Source organism: Haliotis cracherodii, unplaced genomic scaffold, assembly GCF_022045235.1.
Source record: "Haliotis cracherodii isolate W230 unplaced genomic scaffold, xgHalCrac1.p SCAF_20, whole genome shotgun sequence".
Classification (NCBI taxonomy): Eukaryota; Metazoa; Mollusca; class Gastropoda; order Lepetellida; family Haliotidae; genus Haliotis; species Haliotis cracherodii.
The window spans coordinates 10,017,358-10,025,762 of NW_027266276.1; the positions used below are offsets into that span (position 1 = coordinate 10,017,358).

At 37.8% G+C, this 8,405-nt stretch overlaps 1 pseudogene; it reads left to right on the plus strand.

The window, feature by feature from the left end:
* Nucleotides 1-478: 478 nt before the first annotated feature.
* Nucleotides 479-7,953, plus strand: LOC139470346 (putative nuclease HARBI1; annotated as a pseudogene).
* Nucleotides 7,954-8,405: the final 452 nt, after the last annotated feature.

Here is an 8,405-nt window from a genome sequence, read left to right on the forward strand (position 1 = left end):
GTAGCGATCTTGGGCGGGGGATGGTTGCTCGAGGTTGTCCCGACCTTGGCCGATCACATGTTGGCCCATGCTGTTGAAACCGATCTCATAGCCTTGTGGTGGTGCTGGGCGCTACATTGGAAAACCCTGGCTACAGCTGATCAGGAATCCTCTGCCTGCAAGCGGCCTATGACGTTGTTTCTTTTCACTTCTGTTAATCTTGGCATGTTGTTGAACTGTCACTGTTCGATTGACGCAGATGCAACTGAAGGCAATCAAAAACTCTGGGGCGGTATTCATAAAAGAACTTAAGTCTGAAAAAAAACACTTAAGTCTTGAAAAAAACTAAGTTAATTTCACCTTTTCTGACTTAAGTTTTAAGATTTGACTTAAGTCACATTCATGAAGCGACTTAGGCTTAAGTTTTACCAATTTCTGACTTAAATCTTAAGACTGGGTAGGGGTAGGCTTAACTACAAGACTTAAGTCAGTAAACAAAATGGCTGCCGTACAGCTAGGTCGTCGTTCGTTTCATCAAAGAAGACAAAGTCTTGTTGAATACAGCGATGAGGAGTTGATACCGCGATACCGTTTAGATGGAAATGGTATTAGGTACGTAGCTAATTTAATAGCAGCTGTTATGGAGCCTGCAACCAACCGTAACCACGCACTTGACGAGATACAAAAGACGCTGATCACATTAAGGTACTTTGCAACGGGAAAGTTTCAGTTGTGTAATGCAGATGATCAAGGTGTCACCCAGCCCACCATTTCCAGAGTTGTAAGTCAGTGCATCACCAGTTTGTCATCTGACAGGATTGTGAAACAGTTTGTCCGCTTCCCCCTGCAACTCGGGGACATTAGGCGTTCCCAAACCAACTTTTATCACATTGCGAACTTTCCCGGAGTTGTCGGGGTGATCGATGGAACCCACGTACAAATCCAGGCACCAACAGTAAACGAAAATTAATACGTAGACCGACATCATTATCACAGTATAAATACGCAGATCGCTTTTGACAGCGACGACAGAGTCATTGACGTTGTTGCTCGGTGGCCGGGATCGACACACGATTCACGCATATTGACAAACAGCGTGCTCTACCAGCTATTCGAGCGCAATGTTGTCCCCATCGGATGTCACCTTCTCGGTGACAGTGGTTATCCCTGCAAGAACTGGCTACTGACCCCTTTCCTAAGACCATTGCCGGGATCACAAACAAACTACAACAGGTATGTAAAGTTTCGTGTTACTTTGGCGGTCGTAATCAACACTTAGAGTGATGTCCCTTGTATTTACCTCAGAACAGAACAGAACAGAACAGAACTTTATTACGCTCAGGCCGAGATCCTCGGCATATGAGGTACAAAATGACAGCAAAATACACATTATAATAGCGGATATGTGGTTAGCCGGAAGATTTTACAATTTGCATTACATATTTACAGAATTTACTAAGGTTTTTTAATACAGATATCTCTTTACAAATGAAAAGTCTTTGAAATTTAATCATATTAGGTCTTTTAGAATATGTAGGTGGGATATACAAAATTCTTTCTTTAGTAAAATATGGACATTTAAAAGTATAGTGAAATTCGTCTCCAATATCATCAATAAAACACAGTTTACATTTTCTTTCACAAATAGGTATCCCATTTCATCTTCCTTTTTCAATTGGTAAGTGGTGGCATGAAGTATGAAATAAAAGTAGAGGGATAGCTTTATTTAGGGGTAGCGACGTCAGATAATATTCTAATTCAAATTGTGGTTTCAAGAGAGCATAGACTACACATTTTTTATTTTTCCACCTCAGAGCTCCAGGTTTGTTTAGCATGATCAGTTAAAATAGAGTGAGCTGTTGCTTTGAGCCAGGAAGATGAAACAGGAGACTGTGACAACCATACATAACTTAAACCAATATTGTTTAGAACATTTTGAATACATGAAATCTAGTCATAGTTGTAAACACCTGTATTATGGATGTTATATACAGTAGAGTAAATGATTGAAGATATTTTGCTGGATTTATCTGTAAGTAATTTCGACCAAAAGGTTAACATACGGGTTTTAACATCAACAGATAACGGAACTCTACCTAGTTCACCGTAAAGCATGTATAGAGGGGTACTCTTTTTAACAGGTAATAATTTTCTCATGAAACAAATATGTACATTTTCAATTTGTTTTAGATTAACAAAACCCCATAGTTCACAACCATATGATAAGATTGGTTTTACCTTGTGTCAAAAGGATATGATTGGCATTGAATTGATAAATTAAGGTTTCGGCCTTTACGTAGTACGAAATACATGGATTTTGTAGCCTGTTGACATAGATTAGCAATGGATGCTTTAAAAGAACACTTTTTATCAAATATAACACCAAGATATTTCTATTCAGTGACATATTCTAAAGGAACACGATGAAGATAAATATCTTTACTCATATCATTTTTATTACCAACAAATATTAGAACTTTAGTTTTATCAATATTAATAGTTAATTTCCAGAATTTTGCATATGATTCAAAATGCTTGATAGCTTTTTTGAGATTCGTTTTTGAGGAAGCAAGAAGGACAGTGTCATCGGCATATAAAAGAGCAAACAATTTAATAGATAAATCTAGCATGAAATGTGTTATTTCTGAGTTAATTAATAGACCTGGACAGTCTTTGGACATTAAAAATGTTTCTAAGTCATTTAGAAACAAAGAAAATAGAACAGGTGATAAGTCTTCTCCTTGTCTAACTCCTACAAGGCAAGGGAAAAAATCTGATTCAATGCTATGTACCTTTACACACGATTTTATACCACTATACATGGATTTCAAAATTCTGAAACATTTGCCATCCATACCTTGGCTGAACAGTTTACTCCACAAGGCAGTCTTTCTTACATTATCGAAAGCCTTTTTAAAATCAATAAAACAACAAAATATTTTCTTTTTTCTTGACTTAAATAAATCTACAAGGCATTTAAGGGTGAATATGTGATCAGTTGTAGAATGTTGTTTTTACGGAAACCAGTCTGCGCTTCAGATAAAATATTTTGATCTTCTATAAAATTTTGGATTCTATTACTAATAATGCTTGTAAAGAGTTTACCAAAACAACTTAAAAGACTGATTGGTCTATAATTTTCTGGATCATATTTGTCACCTTTACTTTTATAAACAGGACGAATTATACCACTGAGCCACTGCTCTGGATAAACATATCAAGTTGATCAGTGAGATCATCAGACTCTTCATCAGGTGCATCATTTAATTTCTGAAAATATGTAAAAAATTCCTCGAGTGGTGGTAAATCTTTATCTTTATTATCATTCCGCAACAGTTTCCAAAATGATTTAGAGTCCTCTTTACGTAATTTAAATAATTTGTCCTGTATGGCAGATCTATGAAGGTTATGATATTTTGCCAAAGTGTTTTTGTAAGCCTTGCTTGCATTGATGAGCCTTCTTTTGTTTTGGACACTTTTATGTTTTTTTAAATATTGATTTTGCCTGATGATATTTACCTCTACTGATCTTACAATCACGACCAAACCAAGGCTTTTTCTGTCGCCTTTCATGATCAAACATAGCACTGGTAGGTTGTTTAAAGCCAAACACAGATTTGGCACTTTCAATAAATACATTGTTAATATTGTTAACTTGATTGTTTAGAGCTTCTTGGTCCCCGGTTGAACAGTTATCAATGTCCGAAACAATGTAATCGATTTCACCCTGGCGAGAATCAATTACATCATGAAATTGAGAAGCATGTCGTTTGTTCCAGCGTCGGTAGGTACACATGGAGTCTGTGCTGCTGTCAGCTTCTGTCCTTGATTGACATCTGTCCATGTTGATGTCACACATGTTGATACTCAATGTCAAAGCACAATGAGCATCAGACAGAATAGGGTCAAAATCTAAGACACTAAAATCACATATTCTTTTCAGTAAATTCAATGAACAAATACTATAATCAACTAAGCTACAACCTTTACATGTTTCTTTATCAATGTGTTTGTCATCACCAAAACGACCATTTATGATAAACAGATTATTATTTCTACAAATATCAATCAATCTGTAGCCATGGTTGTTTGCTCTACCACATCTGATGAGTGTCTATTGATGTCTATTCCAAGTGAAGAAAACAAAGATAGTACACCAGTTTCATCAAAAACATCATCAGGAATTCCAATGTAATCACAAACCGTCTGTGACATTTTAATAAAATCTAATATAGTTCTTGTTCTTGCATTGAAGTCTCCCAGAAGTACAATTTCACAGTCATTTGCATATTTATTTAAATCACTATCAATGTCAACAATTAAGGAGATATTGAAATATGGGGAATTTTCTGGCGGAATATATACTGCTCCAATTATCTGTTTGAAGTAAATCTTTGGAAACTTTTTTCAACAGGACACACTCAGTATTAGTGTGTATACATTTGATATATTCATTCAAGAATTTCTTAGCTAAAATTGCAATACCTCTCTCTCTGTCAGAGTGCAGGGCAGGGAAGTCCACATTAGGGTCTATGTCAGGGGTTGAGTCAGGGTAGATTCTCTTCCCATCAATGTACAGTCTATATCTGACAAATGAAGTTTTGTGGCCATTACTCTTAGCTTCTTTATATCTGTGCCACAGCTGTTTTCTCCTTTGTGGTATTTCATAAGGGAAATGTTCATTTATCCCAACTGATGAGCCCTTAAGTTTGTCACCTTGACTTTTAACAATGTCCCTGTCCCTCTTGGATGTGAAGGCAACTAGAATAGGTCTAGGTTTAGTTTGATCACTCCTCTTCTTTCCCAACCTGTGTACTTTTTTCCAATTCAATGGACTTTGCTATTTTCAAATTGTTTTCTATCACATTTTGTGCTTTCACTTCTACATCCTCCTCCTCTGTCTCATCAATCCCGGTGAAAATAAGATTATTTTCCAGATTTTTACACTGAACTGTAAGTAACTGTTCCTTCAGGTCATAATTCTGGTCACTGACCTGATGTAGTCTACCATGTAGATAGTCTAGCTCATCATGACATTCATCTAGTTTACCCTCTAGTCTGTCTATTACACAGGCATTCTCTTCTCCTTGTTGTCGTTCTGAGTGAATTTGTTGCTGTAGCTGTCGGTGGTGTTGCTGTAGATATTGTAGATCAGGCTGATAGTCGCGATTACATATTTGCCCATCTTTCTTTCATAGAGCACAAACGCAATTTTTGGTCTGGATAATCGAAGCAATTACAAAAACATTCTTAATAAAATACGAAATATTATTCACACCATAACCATCAGTTTTTATTTTAACATCTATTATTAAGTCTATGTTAGTTGTTCTTAATGTACAAGTAATCATGTGCTGTTTTGGTAAACATGCTTAATATTTGTGGTAATTAGGACTATTGTTTTTAAACATTACCAGTTTGAATTTCCTAAATAATCTCAAGTGTAAATTATTGTTTTCACATGATCAAAATTATTTCTTAAACAAGTGACATTTATCAATAAAAAGATAAATACACTAGCCACATAAAGAAACTGTGCACGGAGAAAATATATTCTGGATTGAAATACAACACAGCAAGAACAAAATGATGCAGACGCTGTAGCAGCTGAATGATCGGACCATAAGAAAATGTCAACGGGACCTGAACAACATCTGTTACGATGACGTCAGAAGATCAAAATGTAGTTGGGGGTCAAACGACAAAGTTACAAAGTCAATAACGGGTGTGACCACCCTGTGCGTGAATCACAGCAGTGCATCGGCGACGCATGGAGTCCACCAAATGGGCATGGAAGGCCTGGGGAATGGCCTGCCATATCTTCCTCAAATCCTGTGCCAAGTCACGGACGTTATCTGGAGGATGTGGTACACGACGCAGACGGCGCTCCATTTTATCCCACACATGTTCTATTGGGGAGAGATCTGGAGAAATTGCAGGCCATTGCAGTAACATGACATTGTTATGGTGACGGAAATCCATTGCGACCCTAGCCGTGTGAGGACGAGCGTTGTCCTGTTGAAGTGTCAATCCCGGGCCATGACGTTGCAGGAAAGGAATGACCACAGGCCTCAGAATCTGATCTCTATAGCCAACACCGGTGAGATTGCCCTGAACAACCACCAAAGGGATTCGGTGCCGTGCTGTTATCCCACCCCAAATCATCACAGAGCCACTTCCAAAACGATTCCTCTCCACAATACAGTTGCGTGCATAACGTTCTCCCAAACGCCGGTAGACACGTTGGCGCCCGTCACTGTGGGAAATGTTGAACCTCGATTCATCTGTAAAGACAACATTTCTCCACCATATTCGAGGTTGGTGAACATGATTTCGACACCATCTTAGACGGTTGACTCGATGACGGTGTGTCAGGATGGGACGTATGGCAGGGCGTCGTGGTCGAATCCCCTACTGACGTAAACGATTCCTGACAGTGTTGGGATTGATACGGCGCAGTCCAGGAATTGTCTGGGACGTCGTTACTGCCGTTTGGAACCTGTGTCGGAGATGTGTAACTCGAATCCATCTGTCCTGTCTTGGCGTCATTACTCGGGAACGTCCTGAACGTGGGTGGTCGGCAACGTCATTTGTGTTCTGATAACGCCTCACCAATGCCGATATCGTGTTACGATGGCATTGGAAATGTGTTGCCAATGTTGTTGCCTCATTCCCGCTCGGATCATTCCAATGGCTTCATGACGCTGTGCAGCTGTCAATCTTGGCCTGATTTGCTTGTGATATGCTTGTGTCTGCGCCTGAGAAGTTTTGAATTTTTGAATGACCATAGATCATGCTTTCCAAAGTGACAGCGAATTTTGAGTTGCACATGCTGTGTACAGCTGCACAGGATGCACGTGCAGTAACACATTGCACGTCCATAGGCCCCCATCAATGACGTCATATCGCATGGCACGTGCATGAGCGTTTGAATGTCTCCAATAAGTGCTGTGTTCAAACCTATATTTCATATATGGACGGTGTGCCCTTATATCTATATTTTCTCCGTGCACAGTTTCTTTATGTGGCTAGTATATATATTTATTAAACCCTGTTGAAGATTAATGTTACAGGTTACACTCTGATATGTTATGTTATTTTCAGGTCACACAAAAGAACCAGGAGCATAGTGGAAAGGACCATCAGTCAACTCAAACGCAGATTTCCTGTTCTCCATGGGGAAATCAGGTTAAAACCTGAGAAGGCTTGTAAGGTAAAAATCATGATCAACAAATGTTAATTTGTGTGCACTTTTTATTTGCCACAAAAATAAGTTCAACAGAACAAAAATGTAACAAAGCTAAATGACAATAAACATATAAAATAACAATTCCTAGAGAGGAAAGCAACGATTGAAAAAAGCAACAAGATTTTATTGAGTTACATAATTATTTCAAACATGGTTGTTTGAATTTATGTTAACAAATGCCATTGAGAATATGAAAGTACAATGCAGTGGCTCGTCATCTGTTAAAGTTTGTACATGGACATGAACTTGTTCAGATTGACTTGTATCTAAATCAATTGAATATAATGAATATTTATATACAGTTATATCTTTAAGGCAATAACAGGGCAGTTGTAGATTGGTAATGACTAGGAGCAGATAAGGGAAGTATAGAATTGTTAAGGTGCATGTGGAGATGGTCAGGAAATGATGGGGTTGTATGATCTTATTCGTTATTTACAGTAATATTTGTATGTTCAATTGAAGCCAGGTAAAAGCCTAAATGTTAAGTGTTATGATGTTAATTTATCATTAATGATTTCATATTTTAGGGGATAATAGAATGTGCTGTCCTACACAACATATGCAAGGACAGAAATATCCCAGTTCCACCCACTGATGGGCATGATGGACTTGGCAGGCTTGATGGGCAGAATGGAGCTCAAGCAGTGACTGCTCCACCAGTAACTGCACTCAGATACAGGGAGCACTTTGCCAATACCAACTTTCCATGTAAAATTATTTGATTTTAATTTTCAACATTTCCTCATAATAAATCAAATTTGTATCAGCAGTACATTCTTTGCAAAGTATCTTTTGTTTTTTCATCTTAATTATCCCTCACCCTCTTGAATATGCAATATTCTAAATGCAATGTTCTATTTCTAAAAAATGTTCCACAATAGTCTTTCTACTAGAATCTGTTGTATCATTACATTGGGCTTAGTATGTATTTAGACATTTAATATTCAAATATTTATATAATTCTGTAATCCCCAAACAACATGTATGATACCTTTAGCTAATTCAGTTTCATGATTTTCAATTTAAGGTTTTCCTTTTTCAAGGTGAGGCATTCAATTTCAAGCTTTATTTTTTGCTTCAACAGAGTTTCCACGGTTGGTGAAGTGAGGGACCCTGTGACATCTGGCTCCTTGGAATACATGTTGGCTCCTTCTGGTTGAGAATGTGGATCTGA